Here is a 21293-nt window from a genome sequence, read left to right as displayed (position 1 = left end):
ATGTGTCATGGTGTCTTCTGGAGGGGAGAAAACCCAGACTATTAAATAAAGATTCATAGAAGTGTCTACTAGGAGACACCCCAAAGACTGTCTGCCTAGTCTTATTCCCTGTCCTTTGGTTGATCCAAGATCCACCTCATAGCTTGCTGGACTGAGGTATCTGTAGCTAATCTGGCTTCACTTAGTGCTCTCCTAGAATGGAGAGTTTAACCTCAGCTTACCAAGTCTGATCCTGATCCCTGTGAATAAGCCTCTTGCCATGTGGACCAAGATTACATAGATCCTGAATGCTTGACCGATATTGGACTTGCAGCCACTGTGTCCTAGTCAGCCACTGGGTCTTCAGTTTTCCCATCTGTACAATGAAGGAATTAGACTAAGTGGCTCTTACATATAGATTGATCAACTTTGACCTGAGCTTGTCTTTAGACACAATGCTGTTTACCCTTGTTCCTTGCCAAGACAAGTTCTTTTTTTTAATTCAATTTATTTAAACTAAAAAAAAAAGCAGTTCACCCATTTCTCCCACCTGCCTCCATACCCCAACTCTGGCAACCACCAATCTGTTCTCTGATTCTTTGAATCTATGACCTTTTTTTTTTGGCCAAACTCCGCATACAAGAGAGATCATATGGTATTTGTCTTTCTCTCTCTGACTTATTTCACTTAGCGTAATGTCTAGAGGTCCATCCATGTTATTGCAAATAGCAAGAGTTCATTATTTTTTGTGGCTGACTAATGTTCAGTTATATATATATACACCACATCTTCTTTATCCATTCATCCATTGAAGAACACTGAAGTTACTTCCAAACCTTGGCTATGGTAAATAATGCTGCAATGTACATGGGTGTGCATAAATCTTTTCCAGTTAGTGTTTTTGTTTACTTTGAATAAATACCCAGAAGTGGAATTGTGGGATCATATGGTAGTTCTATTTTAATGTTTTGAGGAACTTCCATACTGTTTTCCATAGTGGCTGCACCAATTTATGTTCCCACCTACAGTGCACAAGGATTCCCTTTTCTCCACATCCTCACTAACACATGTTATTTCTAGTCTTTTTGATAATAGCTATTCTAACTGGTGTGAAGCAATATCTCATTGTGGTCTTGATTTGCATTTCCCTGATGATTAATGATGTTAAATATCTTTTCATGTACCTGTTGGCCATCTGTGTGTCTTTGGAAAAATCTCTGTTGAGATCTTCTGCCCATTTTTTAATCCAATTGTTTTTTCTTTTTGCTATTGAGTTGTATGAGTTCTTTATATATTCTGGACATTAGCCCCTTATCAGGTATATGATTTGCAAATGTTGTCTCCCATTCACTAGGTTGCCGTTCCCTTTTGCTGATGACTTCCTTTGCTGTGTAGAAGCTTTTCTGCTGGATGTAGTCCCACTTATTTATTTTTGCTTTTGTTGCTTTTGCTTTTGGTGTCAGATTCAAAAAATCATCACCAAGACCTATATAAAGCTTACTGCTTATGTTTTCTTCTAGGAGTTTTATGGTTTCAGATCTTTTGTTCAAGTCCTTAATCTATTTTGAGTTAATTTTTGTGTATGGTGTTGGATAGTGGTCCCGTTTCATTCTTTTGCCTGTGCCTGTCCAATTTTCCCAATGCCATTTATTGGAGAGACTATCCTTTCCTTATTGTATATGCTTGGTTCCTTTGTCATAAGTTAATTGATCATACATGCATGGGTTTATTTCTGGGCCCTCTATTCTGTTCCATTGACCTATGTGTCTATTTTAATGCCAATGCCACACTGTTTTAATTACTGTAGCTTTGAAATATAGCTTGAAATCAGAGTGTGATGCCTCCAGCTTTATTCTTCTTTCTCAAGATTGCTTTGGCTATTCAGGGTCATTTGTGGTTCCATACAAATTTTAGAATTGTTTTTTCTATTTCTGTGAAAAATGCCATTGGAATTTTGATAGGGTTTGGATTGAATCTGTAGGTTGCTTTGTGTAGTATGGACATTATAAGAATATTAATTTTTTCCAACCCATGAGCATGGAATATCATTCCATTTATTTATATTTTCTTCAATTTCTTTCATTAATGTCTTGTAGTTTTCAATAGACAGGTCTTTCATCTCCTTGATTAAATTTATTCTTAGGTATTTTATTCTTCTTAATGCAATTGTAAATGGAATTGTTTTCTTAATCTGTCTTTCTGATAGTTCATTATTAGTGTATAGAAACATAACAAATTTTTGTGTATTGATTTTGTATCCTGCAACTTGACTGAATTTGTTTTTTAGTTCTAACAGTTTTTTGATGGAATTAGGGTTTTCTATACTTAATATTGTGTCATCTGCAAATGTTGTACTTCTTCCTTTCCAATTTAGATAACTTTCATTTCTTTTTCTTGCCTAATTGCTCTGGCTAGGACTTCTAATACTATTTTGAATAAAAGTGGCAAGAGTGAGCATTCTTGTCTTCTTCCTCCAAGACTAGTTCTTGCATTCAGGGTGGAAACTGTTAGCTTAGCAAAATATCCTGAAGACCAAAATACTTTAATATTCTGCCTAATTCTGGACAAACATCATCATTTCATGGAGATCTAGCAAGCCTTTAACTAGAACATATCCTGAATATTGACAAAGACAGCTAACATGGACAACTAATTCAAATGTTATTTAATAATATTTTTAAGATAGTGGTTGTTAATTTTAGGTCCTTGGACTCCAGAAATTTGTGCATGTGTGTGTATGTATGTGCATGCATCCTCATTTTCTTTATGAAAAGAGGGTCCAAGGCTTTTATCAGTTTCTTTACTCAAAGACTTGAGAAGCTCTGATTTGAGGTGTGAGTTTCTTGCATACAGAAAAGCATACATTTAGGCAAAATTTCTAAATTTAGAAATTTGTGCTCAATGCACTATACATTGAGAATATGGATGTATATGTTAAGCAAATATCTTCCTACTTCTTTCTTCTGAAAGTTTCATATCTGCATTTTAATGCAGGACATCACAAGCAAATACCTCCATGATTGCATTTATTTCCCATGAATTTTGGTTTCTACCTCCATACTTCTCCCTTTCTCTGCCTTTTTCATGTCTTTCTTTCTCTCTCTCACTGTTTCTTTTATCTTCTTTCTCCATTTCCTTCTCTTCCTTCTCTCTCTCCTCCCCCTCCAATTTTCTTCTCTCTCTCTCTCTCTCTCTCTCTCATCAAATAGTTTAGAGGAGAGATAATACCTTTTTTACTATTGTATTTTCAGCTCCCAAGAGAGTTCCTGGCATATGGTAGTTACTCAAAAAACATTTACTGAATGAACATATGAGAGAGGCATTTAGGCTTATATTGTTTTTATTATTTCAATTGTGAGGCAGTCAGATTGGATATAGGGAAGTGTAGAAAGTGTTCTTCAGGAGCAGTTCTGGGTCATCTGTGGATCAGAAAAGTAAGATTTGCTAAAAGTAATGCATCTTCCAAAGTATGAGCAGGTCCCCTGGATTTTGAGATGTTAGTTGTGGTAGCCAGTTTCCAGGATGGCCTCTAATGATCCCCGCCTGGTATTCAGACCCTTTTGTAGACTCCTTCTCAATGTACTAGGGTTGTTCTGGGTGACTAATAGCATACGGCAGAAGTGATGGTATGTCACTTCCAAGATTAAGTTATGAATCTGTATTGTTTTATTGTTGTATTGTTTATTGTATTGCCTTGGGATCTCAGTCTCTCTCTTTTGGATCACTACTTGCTCTGGGGAAAGCTGTATCGTGAGCACCACTACAGAGAGACCCACATGGAGGAACTGAAGTGTCCTCTTAACAGTCATGTGAATGAGGTAGGATCCTTCAGACCCAGTCAAGCCTTAGATGATACAGCCTCGGCTGACACCTGGATTACAACTTCATGAGAGACCTTGAGCTGGAATTACCCAACAAAGCCATTCCTAGATTAATGACCTACAGAAACTATGAAATTATAAATGTTTGTTGTTCTAAGCTGCTAAGTTTGGAGTAGTCTGTTATGTAGCAGTAGATAACTAACATGGTTGTTGAGTGATACCTATGGGTCATGTTAGACAGAGTTAATGAGCTGGTATTAGCTAATGAAGAACATTTACTTTTCATTTTGCTGGTTAATACCCAAGTTGGGGCAGACACAGATCTGACAAGGTTATGACCTTGAGGAAATAAATTTCCTCTTTGGAATTCCTTTTTATCATATGTATAGTGAAAAAATTGGCATTCTAGCACTTTATAATTTTTCTGTATGAAATTTAACAAGTTCTGTAACTCCTAATGGTGCCAGAGTCAAATTGTTCCTAAGGAGAAGATTTCTTTTCCTCTAATTAACCACAGATATATTAACTTACCCACTAACATAGAATCCACTCATTTATCATCTAAGCCATTAAGCTCCTCAAAGGCATAACCATCTTGTGCACTCCTGTAGCTCCTCTCCTAGTATAATAATTAATATATAAGTAATTTAGTAGCTACATGTTGAAGACTTAAATTGCTGGAAAAGAGGAGCATCTTCTCTAATGGGTATTCCATCTGTTGGTACTGTTTCTGAAGCTTAAGGCTGGGTTAATATACTTGGAGAACTTCTCTTGAAAGTCCAATAAATTTTGCTAATACTTTTGGCAGGCAGAATCATTCAGCTTAGAACAAAGGCTAAAGAATAGAAGAGGGGAAATAAAAGCAAATTGGAACTGAGTTAATTGTGCCCTTTTGTGAGTCTGATGTTTTATCCTCTTTAGATCTTGGCTATATCTGTATCTGTATTTGAGTCTATATATGGACACCTAGTCTATCCTTAGATATCCCTATCTATTTATAGTATCATTATTATAATTGTGGGAGACATCTTTTAATCTTCAGTAGGCAATCTTTGTTACATGGGTATCTGTTAATCTGCTACATTTTAGGAAACTTTACCAGAGTGAAGCATCCATCTACTACTTACAGATAAACAAATCAAAATAAACATAACTAGCAACATCATTTTTTCAAACTTGAAAAGTCTTATCAATAAATGATATTGTTGTCCTGGAATGTGTGCAGTGTAAATGCATTTTCTGCCAGCTATACATTAAACTCTCACAAGGGCAAAGGAAATTGAAACTGTCTTTCTAATGGATCATAAATCTTGGAAATGATTTGAATTCATGAATTAAATGGCAGCTTTGAAAGCATTTGCTGATTTATCTTGGATCTTAAAAGAAAGAACATTTCTATGACAAATCAAATTAGTACATTTTCATATTCTGCACTGTGGTTTTACAGAAAAGTATTCATCAAAGATGTAACATGGCATGCAGATAATTTTTTCCTATTAGAAGAAAATTTTTATTATTATTTCTAAGCCTCCGTCCCTCTGCTAATTAGAAAACTCTTGGAGATTAAGAATAAGAAGGTAAATGTTGTATTAGGATGTAGAGATTATGATTAAAAATAGTGGATTGCACCTCCGAAATATTAAATTGAATCAGCTAGTGAGTGGCTAACTCAGCTGCATCAGTGTGACTGGGGTAAAATTCAAGTTCCTGTGTAGTTTCCTCCCTGTCTGTCCCCTCTACTTACCACTCCTAAGAAGGAAATTGTGACTGCTTTCCTGACTTGGAATAACTTTGGCAACTTGAACATGCCTCTCCTTGCCTAACTTCAAATTAAAAGCATTCTATAAAAACAAACAGCTTCATTTCTGGTCCAGGGAATTGCTCCAGGCGCTGCCTCCCATCCTTTAATTAGAGATCTTTAACTCCCTCTGAATCCCTGGTCTCTCTTCTGTTGCTTCACATATTTATACCATCTCTTGTCTGAGTCTCTGCAGACTGACAGCATTTTCTGATGTGCAGCCTTGTTGTTGATCAAGCTTTCTTTTTCCCAAGAGTCTTCTTTGGATTTCACCCTCCTTGACTTTCACCCAGCTACTTGAGAAAAAGTGATGTTCTATCCATGCTTGACACACAGACACCTTTGTCTGAGCCAGAGCCCTGTGCTCCTCTCTCTAGCTTTAATGAGAGGACAGATTGAGCTATTGGAGTTTGTTCCATGGCCCGATGGTCATGCGCCGTTTTAAGAGAGACTTAGGGCATGATACACATTTCCCCCCTAGTTGAAATTTTAGTGAAAGTCCAAGTCTTTGTGATTACATTTTGTGAAGGTCATTAGTTTTTATAACATAGTCTTAGGTTCATGAAATTAGACGCTTTTAAAGAAAAGAGGTGCATTTTGTCTAAAATTGCTTGTAAAATACCACATTGAGCTATATGATACTTGGCCCTTGGCCAGACTTTCACGATTAATAGGGGTATACAATAAGCTGTCTATCCTTCATTAGAATTCTCCAACTCTGACGTTCCCAGAGAAAATGGTTTCTGTTGCTTTTTAAATAGCACTGTTTTGGTTTATCCGGCGTATTATAGCTCTCACATATATGATCCTTTGATTTTATTTTTCTGCCTGCCTCTGTGTAGACGGGTGTGATGCTGGTCTCCATCTTCTTCAGTCCTGAATGGCACAGTGAAGTCAGGCTTATAATTCTTGGGTCTCATTTTTTCAATGGGGGAAAATTGAGTTATATAGACTTTCTTATCCTTGATACCTGAGTTCACTCCCTGATCTTTAGAAAATTGTGTGCGTTATCTCCTTGGTTCACTTGAAGACTAGACCATCATGACTAAATTTCCTGGTGTGCCTACATTTTTACAATATCTCTCTGTTTGACATTTTATCAACAAGAATATTAACTAGTATTTATCCTCCACTATGGTGCAAGCTGACTGATTTTCAAATTACTTCTTGCATCTGGCTTCTTCTACTTCAATTTCTCTCCACCTTTATCACTGCCACCTTCATTCATTCGAAACTATTTTTTGAACATCTGCTGTATACCAGGCACCTTTCTAGGCTCTGGGAATACAGTAGTGAACAAAACAGATGAGGGCACCTACCATTGGGGCGTTTACATTTCAGTGGCAGCTGTGACTCCTTAAGCCCATTCAATACAACCCTTGCTCCTGTCCCTTTTCTATCTCGATTGAAGTGTTTCAGTCTCATGAGATACCCTCTCTTCCACTGGCCTGGCTCTGTCACAAAAGACATTAAGCGCAAGTTCCTGTATCTGCCACCAGAATGCGGGAGACATGTTCCTGGTGTCTCACTTTGTTGGTTTGAAGCACACTTTCTTGATAGAAACACTAGAATAATATGAAAATGATAGCGAAGTTCTTTAGCATTATTAGTACTTTTCTTCAGCTACATTATGGGTTAAAAACATTTGTGTGGGCTGTCCTCAGGCCCTGGGCACTATTTATTACAAACGTGCCTCTGATTTCCAACCAGAAGTTTTACAAGCAGATCATTGGAACCCAAGGTTGTCAGTTGGAAGTTTCCTGTGCAGTAGTTTGATTGTGCTGATGACCTTGAAGCTCTTTAAGATTCAAAAGTGGCCTCTGAATTAACAAAGAATGATTACCTGTTCTTTAATCTGTTTGTTAGGTTTATTTTTCCATATTCTGTTTCTTTGAAGAGTGATAGTCTACTATATAGGGTAGATGTAGTAACTCGATTGATCTCTCCACTCCCCAGTAAAGCCTCTATCATTTGACCAGATGAGATAACAGAGAGTTTACTATACTCAGGGGCCTCCTTTGCTAAAATAGAAACGTGTGATTCTGGGTTATCTTTGAATCCTGGGAAAAGTAACAGAGATGAATTGTTTCATCTCTCTGGCCAACCAGCTTCTCAAGGAAAAAAACACTTTTTGAAAGATGAGATAAAATGGTGTCTAGTGAGTCATGATTTCCAGTTAGTGCAAGCCCAGAGCACCCAGGAGGGTCTACTTTGTGTCTCTCAATTAGCCGTACACCTTCATGGGACTCTTTTTGTTCCCTGAGTGTGGCCCAATTATCTGTTAGCTAATCTGTTCGATGGCCTCCTAGGGCCACACAGAGAGGGAAGGAGGTCCAGAAGGTTACAAAGGACGTACAGCCAGCCTAAGAGAAACACCCTGGGCGTTATGGAAAGCTTCTACCTTGTGAGCTCAAAGCCACTCATGTGTTGCCTCTGCCTTTCCATTTCTCTCTGTGCTTAGACTACAGGAATATGTGCAGAGAATATTCTTTAGGGGATGGGATCAAGAACTAACTGAGGGGCTGGCCCGGTGGTGCAGAGGTTAAGTTCGCACGTTCCGCTTCTCGGCGGCCCAGGGTTCCCCGGTTCAGATCCCGGGTGCGCACATGGCACCGCTTGGCACACCATGCTGTGGTAGGCGTCCCACATATAAAGTAGAGGAAGATGGGCATGGATGTTAGCTCAGGGTTAACTCAGGGCCAGGCTTCCTCAGCAAAAAGAAGAGGACTGGCAGTAGTTAGGTCAGGGCTAATCTTCCTCAAAAAAAAAAAAAAAAGGAACTGACTGAATGAATACAGGTTGAACTTCAGCAGCCTCCTCTTTGTTTTTGCTAAGCTTTCCTTGGCAAAGGCTGTGAAGAGAACCAAGGGCGAGAGGGGCTGGCAGGGGCTGAAATCCCTTTTACTTAGACTATTGCTTGTTCTCTGCTTCTCGTTGCAGGCTGCAGTCTGATGTGTAATCCGACAGAGTTTCAGATCTTCCATTAGGGCACCTCGGAGTGGGCGTTACGTGTGGATGAGGGGAGCTGTGGTTCTTGTATAGAAGCATTAGATCTGGAGTTGAGTTCTGAGGAATTTCACTTCTAAAAGCTTATCCTAAAGAAATAATGCTGATAAAGATTAAGACTTATCTGTAAATCCGTAGAAATCCTGCCAGGGGCAGAAATAGAGTGCCATGATTAAGTTTTTGCTCTGGCTGGACCAGAATGTCTAAGTTCAAATCCTAGCTCTGCAATTTCCTGGGTATGCGACCTTGTGCAAATTACTTAACTTCATTTTTGTCAGAGTTTCCTCAATTTCTAAAGGGAGGACTGTCATTGTACCTATTTCATAGAACTGTTGTACACATTAGTTAAGAGTTATAAATTTGTTAGTGCAATGCATGCTGTATATAAGCACTTGAGTAAACATTAGCTATTACTTTATTATTATTATTATTATTAGGTTCTTTATCATAGCATTGTTTATAACAATGAATAGTTGGAATGACATAAATATCCATTGGTAAGAAACTAATTAAAGAAACTATTATGGTTCCATATAATATGAGACTATACGGCTATTAAAGATGATGTCTCAGAAGGCTCTTTAATGACAAGGAAAAATATTGCTCAATGGAAAAAGCTAGTTAAAAATATTATGCATATGGCAATTCCCTTTGTTAAATATATGGATACATATGCAGACAAAGAGAACAGGAAATATACTTACAAAGTATTAGCCATAAGATCACAGATGATTTTTCTTTAGTTTTTTGTCCTTAGCTGTGTTTTGTATCATAAATTAGTGTTACATTTGCAATCAGAGAAAGACATATGTATTTTATTAAAGCAACAACAATTTGGTTTCAGTAACTTAATCATTCTGTTTATAAAATGGGAGTAAAGACGATGCCCATGACATGAGACTGTTGTTATTAGGTTTTTGCACATTGCCTCTTCCTCACCATGGCCTGCCCCGACCATCCAAAGAATTAGCCCAACAATCATCTTCCAGTGCATTCTCCTGCCTTACTTACTTCATAACATTTATCTTTCTCTGAAATTAGCTAGTTTATTTAGTTGCATTTTTTCTTCATTTTATCTTTTTTCTCTGGAATGGAAACTCTCTGTCGGGGGGAGCTTATTAGTTTTGTTCACAATTGAAGTGTTTGGAATATTGCTTGGCAGCTCAGGTAATCAATAAATAATCATTGAATGAATCATGAATACCAGCTAAGTCTTGCAAAAGGCTCCAGAAAATGTTAACTATTGTTATCAGAGGCAGAGATGTATTTCACTCCAAATGCCTAAAAAATAAACTAGATCAAAAGGCTTATCTCCAATCAATGAACATGCAAAATGTCCTATCAAGAGCCAGCACTTGGATCGGTTTACTAGATGCCTGGCCTCAGTTTTCAGGATTAATTAAATTAGCTGTCTAGTTTAACCAGTTACCTTGTTATCTTGTTTAATCTTTGCAGCAATACTGCGAGGTCTGTTACATCCTTGTTTGACACATTATTCTGAGATTTTGGAGGTGTGATAAATGAGGACCAAAGAGGTTAAATAACTTGCTCAAGGTCACATAACTAATTGAGCACAGAACTGGGAGGTACCCTCTGGGACTCTGGCTCTCCAGCTTGTGTTGTAACCACCACACTGTAATACCAATATCAAGGAACTCTAAAGTTATCGTATATGGAATTATGTATACATTTGTGTGTGAAGAATCAAGTACTCAGGTGATTGCTAACTCTGTGTTAGAGTCATTCAATAATATCAAAAGAGAAGAGACAGGAGTCACACAAATCCAAATCTGAAAAACTAAAAAAAAATCAATAAAGCAAAAGTGCTGTAGCATTTTAAGCTTAAAAGCAACTTTCACATATGTTGTCTCATTTTATTGACCCCAAATATCTTAAATCTGAAGCTAATCTTGGAAATATTTTATATCCAAAGATTAATAGCCAACTATGTAAAGGAAACTTAAAAATCAATAGAAACATTACTAATATGCTAAATAGAAAAATGAAATGGGCATAAAAATTCAAACAAAAAATAAGAAATGCAGATGACTTTTAAATACTTGAGGAAATGTTTATGTTTACTATTAGCCAGAAAAATGAAAGCAAATTATTACAACACTGCAATGCCATTTTTTGTCAAACAAATTGCTAAACATTTTAAAAGAGAGTTGGCAGAGAGTAGGGAAAAGGTACCCTCATAAACATATAGGAGTATAAATTAGGATAGACGTTATGGCAGCTAATTGGTCTTGTTGTTTTAAGAATCCAAAAATATCCATCCTTTGCTTCATTAGTTCTTCGTCTAGGAAATAATCAGAGATGTGTGAAGTATTTCTGTTCATCCAAGTGTCATTTATAGTCATTAAAAAAAAGAGAGCTCTTGACCTACAAAATAATGGGGAAATAATTAAATAAATAATTGTGTACATTTTTAAAGATTTTTTTTAATCTTCTAGAGTAGTGCTCATGATTAAACGTTGTATGAAGAAAAACGTAGGGGCCTAAATACTAAAATCATATTAAAATGCATGTGCATGCCTGGAAAAAGTCTGAATGGATTATCAGCAAGTGGCTACCTTAGTTTCTTCTGAATATGAGATTGAGTGCTTTTACTTTTCTTTTTTATGTTTTCTATTTCCTATTTCCTATAGTTTTGAGCAACAATCAGAAAAAAAATTAAGCATTTCTAAAAATAAACATTCAGCCTGAAAAGATGCTGTTAAGAACTTAGTGATTTGCTTCTGCACAAAGCCCGTTTTAACAATAGCAGTGGAACTTTTGCAAATACAAATTTGAAGACATCGGACCTTGAGATGCCCTTCAATTAAAACTTACTAACTCAGGCCCTAAAAATGACAGTCAAATTCAAGCATTCCAAACACACTCAGAATTTTATGTAGGTGTTACAGGGGAAATAAATGACCACAAACTATTAGTAATAAAGTCCTTCTGGAATCTGCAGAGAGTTTTATCATGCAGTCTGGTTAGATACCAGATAGCCACTGTATTGGGGAAAATAACTCTTTTCAGCCTATTATTAAATCTTTTTTTCTGCCTCATTGCTTTTCTTTTTGAAGCTTCGTTGCTTTTATGCTTAGAGTTTTAACCACTATTGTTAGCTTTTTTCTGCCAAAAATGAATGCACCATTTATACATGATTTCTTCCTATGGCCCGCCATTCTTCTTAACTGTGTAGCTCACACAGGCAGGCACGTGAGCAGATGGCCCCTCCACCTGCACAGGTTTCAGCTCATCACCTCTTTCTTTCCGTTCTCTGACTATGGGCTACTCAGTCCTGCTCCCAAGTGCTGGCTTTTCATTTTCTATTTTTCCTTCTTAAATAATTTGTGCTTATCCCTTCTTGTAATAGTTATTACTGTGTTAAAAATGATTTGGTGGGCAGGGTAGGGAGAATAAGATCTGGATTTTGTTCATTTTTCCATCGATTAGGATTGGTTAGGTTGTGCTATGGTAACAAACGACCCCCAAATCTCAGTAGCTTAAAACAACAAAGGTTTATTCTTGCTTATGTCTCATGTCTTTTGTAGATTAGCAAGGGCTTCTGCTTACATCATCTTTAAGCCCAGATACAGTTTGATAGAGCAGCCACCCTTTACGGTATTGCTGCTTGCTCGACAGAAAAAAAGTCATGGAGTATCTCACACCAGCAATTAAATGCTCTGGCCTTGAAGTGACGCTCGCTCCCCACTTCCGCTCACACCTCATTGGGCAGAACTAGTCCCACGACTCCACTCCACCCCCAGGGAGGGGGTCAGAAAGAGCCCAGCAAATAGATAGCTCGGAATAATTAGGAAACAGAACCAATTGCTAATCTACTTCTCCTCCTAAAAGAAATATTTTTGAGACATTGCTTTTGATGGCTATTGAGACCTAGTTGCCCCTATTTAAGTAAGTCTGTGCATATCAGAGTTTAACTGAATCAACAAACATTTTGATCATCTGCTGGGTATCAGACGCTGTGCTAGGTATGGGGGACACACAAAGGAACATAATGGGGCTCTCAGCTTCAAGGAGTAACCAGTCTAGTGGGGAAGAGACATAAAGCTAAGTAATTATAGAGCCATAACTATATGTCAAGTTATGAAAGAGGGAAGAACCAAACTGTATGGAGGCACAAAGTGCTGTGGAACCCGTATGAACCCCATTCATTCAGGTATTACTGTCAATCAAAAGGTAGATACATCAGGGAGGATAGAATAAGCACCTTGGCTGTCTACATTCACTCCATCACTGCCTCTCTGCCGAGGTTGTGCATTCACATCTATGTGACCTGCAAATCAATGGGGTGTCCCCTTGAGAAGTAGGTGAGTTTGACTCAAACCTTCCATTCCACGTCTAGTGGAAAGGCCGAGTCCCATCACAGGAGTGCTGTGACTTTCCAAGAGGCCTATGTTCTCTGAGTAACTCTTTCTTCGTGGTTGGTTCTGTGTTCCGTGTGTCTTGTGTGTATTATATCACTCCCAAAGGTGATCTGAAACCTACGTGGTTTCTGTGAAAGAAGCAACCCATAGTAAGTCTTGTTTGTGTACTAGGCTTCATAGAAGAATTGTTAGGAAGAGTTGGGGGACTAGGAAGAGGGATCCATGTTGCAGCAACACATCAGCTTCAAGTGGAATACTAAACCATCTAAAAATGCCCCCAAGCCAACACTTCGGAGAGAGGAGCCCCAGGGGCTGTTCACTCCACCTGGTCTCTGCTTCTCCCCATCTTAGATTCTTTTTTCTTTCCTCTCCTTTCTCTTCTCCTATTTCTTTATATCAATTAGGATAAGCTAGGTTATACCGTGGTAACAAGCAACCCCCCACAGCTCATCAGCTCAAAGCAACAGACGTATCTCTTGCTCACACTACAGATCTATTGCAGACCATCAGATCATCTCTTTCATATCATCCCTGCGCATCAGGAGCAAAACAAATGTTTCTATGTATGTGGCACAATTTAGCGCTCATCTTTTGATGCCTGGGATCTAGACTGGATTGATCCTGACCTGATTCTCACAGTATTTTCCCAAAGATAGTTATATCTCTGAGAGAACCTCTGGTGCCAGCTGTTTAGAAAATGTATTTTTTTCTTGTAGCAAATATCAATTTACAATATATACTACTTATTTATAGAACTAGTACAGTTCCTTCCTCTGGAAGTCTGGCAAAGAGACTTGAACTAGAAGGAAGCACGTTTAGCAGGTCAGTTAACGAAATATGTTCAGAAATCCATCCAAGAATATGTCTTCCCAAGTATGCCGCCTTTGCTCCTACAAAATTCTCAACTTGGAATGCCCTTCAACTTGATTGTTAACTACCCTTATTTTGGTAATTATTTCACAATATATACATATATCGAACCATCATGTTGCACTCCTTAAACTTACATAATCTTATTTGTCTATTATATCTCAATAAAGTTGGAAAAAAACTTGATTGTCCTGTGGTTGGCTATTTCTTATAATTGAGTTCAGTCTCAACTCAAACGTTCCTTGTTCAGAAAAGTTTTTCATGACTGCCGTTTCAAAAAACCCCCAAAACCTTCTTCCCTATACATACAGTATTCCCTTATTATTGTCATTCAGGCATTTATTTTTATCTGAAATTATCTTGTTCATTTACGTCTCACTAATTTACTGTGTGTTTTTCCCACTAAAATAAACTCCATGAGAACAGGAATCTTGTTGTTCTTACACACTCCTGCATTCTTAGCACTTTGAACAATCCTGGCACACAGCAGGCACTCAATACAATTTGTTGCATAAATGAGTGAGTTTGTGGGCTCCTCCTGGCAGCCACACAATCAAATGCATGTGTCATGATCTTTTGTTGTTGTTCTTCTTCTTGTTTTAAAATAGAGGTTTCTCTGAGTTTGGGTGTTTGAGTGAATTTACAGGAAGCATAAATGTGCTTAGAAGACAGAGTATAGCCTATGGGGTTAAGCTACTCCACTTCATTAAATCCAAACCCCCAAAATAAAGAAATCAATGTAAAAAATCTCTAAGGGATTTTTATGCAAATCCAGCTTCAAGACAAGTCACCTTATCGTGCTTTCCAGCTAGATTTTCTCCACTTGACTTATGCCTCCTTCCTCCCTTCTTTCTGTTCTTTCTTTGCTGTCTTAATTCATTTCTCTCTGCTTATCATCTTTTCCTTTCTTCCTCCCTTCTTCCCTATCTAGTTATCTGTCATCCATCTTTTCTGAAACTGAGTAATTTTTCCTAACCCAGGAAGAGAGAATAGGCTCATTGTTCTCATTACCAGAAAATTGATTCCAGGGAAGACCTGCAATGTAGCAGAGAGCTTGTTGGACTGGGACCTGAGTCCTGACTTGGGGCAAATAACTCTCTGGGCCTCAGTTTCCTCATCTACAAAAGGAAGAAAGGACTTTGGGATCCCTTCTATCTCTATGAATCTGTAAGTCTATGAGCATTTTAGCAAGAAAATGATTAATGTTTAGATTTCTAAGCTTTAGTATTTTAAAGTACTAGACCCACAGGTAGTTTCAGCAGAATATTGCTTTGTATTCTCTTTCTACAATATGTAGAAGATGACGCAATGACACATTGGCAGGAAGTCTATATGGCCCACATGAAATCAGTCTTTGTACAGTACAGTCACCCCTCATACCTTTCTATTAAGGAAAAAAAAAAACTGTGTTGTTCCAGACACTGGCCTTATCCTCACTGTCTGCACATTTTGAGCCTGGAAGCTTTTCAATGAGATGGTGGGAGAAAGATTCATCGGTGGCTTATAATAACCAAAAAGCAATTTTTCAAAAAAAGACATTGGACTTTCCACGTTGTATGTGAAATAGCCCTAGCAGTGGAGATGATTTTGGTCACACACACACACAAAAAACACAGGGAAATCACCAGTGAGAATCATTCTACAGCAAACAATGGTGGATATAAGTGACTGCTATTTCAAAACTAATGTGTTTTTACTAAAATCTTATCACCAGTCAGATATGCTTTCATTTGCATGAAAGAAGAAGCATGGCAAATGGAGAAATGGAAGGATAAGTAGGTCAACCGAGATATTAGTGTGGAAAAAAACCAATGCCTGGCAGCTTTATAAGAAAGATGATCTTTTTACCCAGTATGAACAAATAAAGAAAGTTCATTGTTATCAGAGTGTTTTGCAAGCAAAACTCTCCTTTGGTTGTTAATATTTATATCTTTGTGTCTAACCCCGGGAGGATGTAACTTGGTAATAATGGAAATGAAAAGTCCTTCATCAGGTCCCTACTAATTTGGATCCCCAGAGACTCCACCAAATATCCAGATGGAGGTTACACGGTTCCATCTTCTCTACTGGCACTCCCAACGTTTCTCTACCCTAGTCAATTTCTAGTCCTGCAGCAATAAATGATAACTCTCCAAATTAAATTTTTCCTACCTAGAGAAAAAATAACATGGAGTTTCAAAGACTTGAATTAAAAAAATATAGAAAAGAATATTTTGAAATGTGGATAGGAAAATGTAAAACTAGGAATTAATACTATTTAATTTAAATAACTTTGAGATTGCCCAGAAAGTCTTCAAAAAGAGCTTTCTTTTGTTTGAAGCAAATTATTGTGCAAAATATTTTTATAGTATAACAAAATTTCAGAGTTAGAACAGTGTCTTCCTAATAGTTTTCAACAACAAAAGAAGAAATACATTTTGGTGTGTGTAAATTTTTTAAAAATATTTTTGTTCTTTCCATGTTGCAATGCCTTACAACCATTTTTAGATTGTAAATTGTTTCAATTTAATTATTATAATGTAAAATTTCATGTGTTTAATAGTCTATGCCTCCCCAAAGAATGAATGAAGGGAATCTCAGAGGTCTATTATTTGAATTCCTATAAAATTTAATATCTATCTTCATCTAATGCAATATTTTTTAAAGTCTATATATGTGTCTTTGTAAAATTTTTCTGTTATCAGAAATATTTTCTTTCTCAATCTAAATATTCCAATTTTTAAAAATATAATTTTACTTTTTTTTTTTTTTGAGGAAGATTAGCCCTGAGCTAACATCTACCACCAATCCTCCTCTTTTTGCTGAGGAAGATTGTCCCTGAGCTAACATCTGTACCCATCTTACTCCATTTTATATGTGGGACACCTGCCACAGCATGGCTTGATAAGCGGTCCGTAGGTCCACACCCAGGATCCAATCTGGCAAACCCTGTGCCACTGAAGCAGAACGTGCGAACTTAACCACTGTACCACCAGGCTGGCCCCTAATTTTACTTATTTTTGTTGGTAAAAAGTAGTCTGATGATCACAAGTGTGTGTGTGTGTGTGAAGTTATTGTTTGTGGTAGTTTTAACTCATGGTTGCAAATTCTTTGACACTCTCCCATTGAGAAGTGACAGCTAAGTCCCCTCCTCTGGGCAGGCCTGGCCTGCTTTAACTAACAGAGTAATTTGGAAGTGATGTTATGTAATTTCTAAGGCTAGGTCATAACAAGTATTGCAGGTTCCGCTTGATGGCTGAAACATTTGCTTTTGGAGCTCTGAGCCACCATGTAAGAACTATAACTGTCCCGAGGCCTCCATGCGCTGAAGGAGCTCAAGCCACGTGGAAAGGACTAGTGTTAGCTAAATCCTGCCTCAGTATATCCCTGCTCAGGCACCAGACATGGGAGTGAAGAAACCTCCTATCATTTTAGCTCCCAGTCATTCTGGTCATCCCCAGCCAGTGAACTCTTCCGAGCTGAGGCATCGGACAATGTGGAGCAGAGACAAGTCACCCCTGCTATGCCCTGTCCTGAATTCTTGTCCCACAGAATTCATGAGCATAATAAAATGATTGCTGGTTTATGCCACTAAGTTTGGGTTGGTTTTTGATGCAGCAAAATTCATGTAATTTTTCTGAATGATATTTACTTCTTCATTCATTCATTATAGGGTGTACTTCTAAAATACTCAGACCAGTGAACAAGTTAGACACATATAATATGAAGTAGCAGAGTGCTGCTAATTATGTAATCGAAGCCATATTCCAATCTATTTTCTCTGTTTATCAAAAGATATATTCGTATTATACCCATGGTATAAAAATTTCGTTAAAACTTTAATATCTCTATGAATGTTTACAGTAGGTATTTAGAAGAGCATGTGACATTCTTACATGGCAGTACATAGAGTACAGCAATAGTTTTCCAAATGTTTTTGAACATGCATCCCCCATTATATACATGTACAACTCTAATAATATATTGATCACATTATGAAATTCACAAAAACAGAAAATAAAAGAATGAGATAAAACAATAGAAAGAAATTTTGAAAATTTTGCCTGGCACCACAATGGAACATCTTGCCAACCCACTGAAGTGCTCACACCTCACTTTGATGATCACTCAAGTAGACAATAGATGGAAAAGAATGTCCAAATCTGGTTGCACATATTTGTGAAACGGTACGATAATGTAAGTTAACTGCTTGGGCTCATCATTGGTTCCATCCTCACACTTATACTTATATTGACTTTTGTGATAATCACATCCATTATTTTACGAACTTAGCCTTCAAGACAGAATAATGAATGGATCATTGACTGAACTGCGGTCAATAGGCTATTATAATTTCCCTTAATACAGCAATATTGAAGAGTCCCAGTGTGTTTGAAAGCTTACAGTTGCTGAATAACTATAAAAAACGAATATACATAATAATGAAGACACTGAGAAAATCTAAAAAAAGATCTTGTAATTGGAAGGAAAAGACAGCAAAAAGTCATGAAACAAGAAAACTATTTTCAAGGTTATTTCAAATTTGGCTAACTTTGTGCTACACAGATCTTCCTTGACTTATGATGGGGTTAAGTCCTGATAAACCCATTGTAAGTTGAAAATGTCATAAGGTGAAAATGTGTTTAATACACCTAATCTACTGAACATCATAGCTTAGCCTAGCCTACTTTAAACATGCTCAGAACAGTTACATTAGCCTGCAGTTGGGTAAAATCATCTAACCAAAGTCTATTTCACAATAACGTGTTGAATATCTCATGTAACTTATTGAATACTGTACTGAAAGTGAAAAGCAGAATGGTTGTATGTGTACAGAATGGTTGTAAGTGTGTTGGTTGTTTACCCCTGTGATCGCGTGGCTGACTGGGAGCTGTGGCTCACTGCCGCTGCCCAGCATCATGAGAGAGTATCTACCGCGCATCACTAGCCCAGGAAAAGATCAAAATTCAAAATTCGAAGTATGGTTACTACTGAATCTGTATTGCTTTTTCACCATTGTAAAGTTGAAAAATTGTGAGTCAAACTATGATAAGTTGGGAACTGTCGGTATATTTTTGAGGTGTGAATTAGATTTTTAACTCAGCCAACATTTGCTTCATGTTTACTGTATGCCAGATATAGTGGGTGTTTTCTCTCAGATGTTATTTACCCTCCCCAGACTTGGTTAGTTCTAATTCTCTTATCAGAAATCACTTATATTAGGAAGATATTTTTAAACAAATTAAACAAGAAGGATCTATTACATCTTAGCAAAATCATGAGATAAGACTAGGGTCAGAAAACTGTGCCCCACTTATTTGTCTGTTTTATAGATGAAGTTTTATTGTGGTACAGCTAATTTGTTTACATATTGTCTTGCTTTGTGCTACAATAGTAAAGTTGAGTAGTTGCAACAGAGCATGGCCTGCAAAATCTAAAATCTAAAATCTAAAAATGTTCTATCTGGCTCTTTAAAGAAAACATTGTTGATCCCTGCTTTAAGAGACGTACTAAGATTCTGCAGTCAGAGCAGAATCTTCTTAAAGGATGTTATTTCACAAGTGGTTGGGTGACTCAAGTCATTTGTGAAGGAAATTAGTGCCTTTCACCTAGAAAGTGATACTTAAAATTTCTTTTTGATTGGTTATTATTAATCCAGCCAAGTAAATTAATGCCTCATAGCTGGAATAAATCAGGTTGGAAAGAAAAGAAAATGTGAGATTATGAAACAGTTAATTTGCACTTAAAAGAAGTGTCACTAATGGGTTCTTGCCATTTCGCTTAGAATTTAGGGCCTTTGAGCACCTTTCAAATTACGTAGAGTAGAAGGCCATCCCTCTACCTCTCTGGGAGAATAACTTTGATTGTCTCATCTGACGTTCTTCTTGGTTGGTATTTCCCTGGCCTGTGATCTATGTATGTTGGGAGTGAAAAGACTCAGCATTGATGGGTTGAGCTGCCAGCAGATAGAATATGTGGGGCTGGGCTATATCCTGAAGGGGTTTAAGCAAGTCTGATTCAGACTGTGTATGAAGAATTGAGCCAAGGTGAATATCAGAGCAGTAGCATCAATCCTGGAATCCCAAGACATATATTTACATAATGGAGGCAATGTTAGAATTCAGAAGCAGAGAAAATAAGGACAGGCTTAAGAAATGGAGTGAGTACATGGATAGTTGAAATGAGATGCCTCTGGAGGACACAACGCAGGGACCCTCGTAGTTTCCTTTTTTGGGTTGTTGTCATAAGGTGTTTGGCAGAATGGTTTTGCCATTTTGTTGCTGTTCTTCAAAGTCAAGAAATCAGCCAGCTCCATTAGTTGTTGGTAATGGAGCTGTGCTGGGGCAGTTACACTTAAATGCCCATAGAATCTGACGTCCCCATTGCTTCCTATCATAGATGGCGATGGTGAAGGAAGACGCCCTTCCAGATGATGCCTGGAATAGAGCAGCTACTCAAAACACATTCATTAGATAAACACAAGTAATTTAACACTAGATAATCCATGCGAGCATAATTTAATCAAGTTTCCCTTCTGCTATTGTCACAAAAGAATAGCATCATATAAATGTAAAATATGGATACCCCTAAACAGAAAAATCAACCTGGATTACCACCTAGTAGATTATTCCAGTCCAGTTTAATTCCAGGCTGTTTTCATGCCTACTATATTCTGGGGATGATCAAATCATATCTTTTTTCTGAAATGAAAATTTGTTATAGCATTAATCCAGCAAAAGATGATGGAGGATGTTAATATGCCTTAAAAACCAATCCTTGCCTTACTTTTTAACTGATTCATGTTAGTCCACTCCCAACACACAGAGCCATCCCTCTTGCAAAGAAAATGAAGAAGCTTTCTTCTGAATGATACTGCCTTATTCTAACACGTGTAACTATTTTCCCGTTCTAAGTGGAGTACATTTTGTCCTTTGCAGGGTAGACAATGGAGAACTTCAAAGGGGCAGACACTGCCTTGGCTCCCTGAAGTGTGGATATGGCCCACTCTCATTCTGCTGCTTGGACTCACCAAACTCTGGCCTCCTTTATCTCTGAGTTGAACTTTTAAGGCAAGACAATCCCTCCTAAGGAAACTGAAGTTCTAACTTTCCCAAGACCAAAGAGGCTTAATCTCAGATCACGGAATTTACAATGTTGGAAAAACTCCACCTCATAATTACTTCTCAATCATCTCCTTCTTTCTATCTCATTCACAAATATAGCCTTCAAGCAATTTATTCAAAATGTCACTAATCAGGAAGGAAAATAATTATTTCAGGAGGAGAGGTGTTAGTTTTACCACTGATTGCTGTGTGACTCTTGAGAAAGCACTGCTGGTTTAAGTGAGTGGGTTTGAAAATCACAAAGGTTAGTAAGGAGGTGGTGGCAGAGGACCAGGCAATTTTAAAATATGGTATTGCCCAACACCATTTATTAAAGAGACTCTTTTCTCCATTG

The 21293-nt window shown here is 37.5% G+C and overlaps 1 long non-coding RNA gene across 2 annotated transcripts in view; it reads left to right on the top strand.

Moving 5' to 3' along the window:
• LOC103558016 (uncharacterized) overlaps positions 1 to 21073 on the top strand; it is a 76975-nt gene extending 55902 nt beyond the window's left edge. Inside the window, exon 5 of one of the 2 annotated variants that reach the window (XR_011527550.1) lies at positions 20774 to 21073. This is a non-coding gene — a long non-coding RNA (uncharacterized lncRNA). Of the gene's footprint in view, positions 1 to 8538; positions 10457 to 20773 lie in introns of those variants that run through there. The other variant, XR_011527548.1, reaches the window with a different exon arrangement.
• Positions 21074 to 21293: the final 220 nt, after the last annotated feature.

Source organism: Equus przewalskii, chromosome 15, assembly GCF_037783145.1.
Source record: "Equus przewalskii isolate Varuska chromosome 15, EquPr2, whole genome shotgun sequence".
Lineage (NCBI taxonomy): Eukaryota > Metazoa > Chordata > Mammalia > Perissodactyla > Equidae > Equus > Equus przewalskii.
This window is presented reverse-complemented; position numbering and strand designations above follow the sequence as displayed.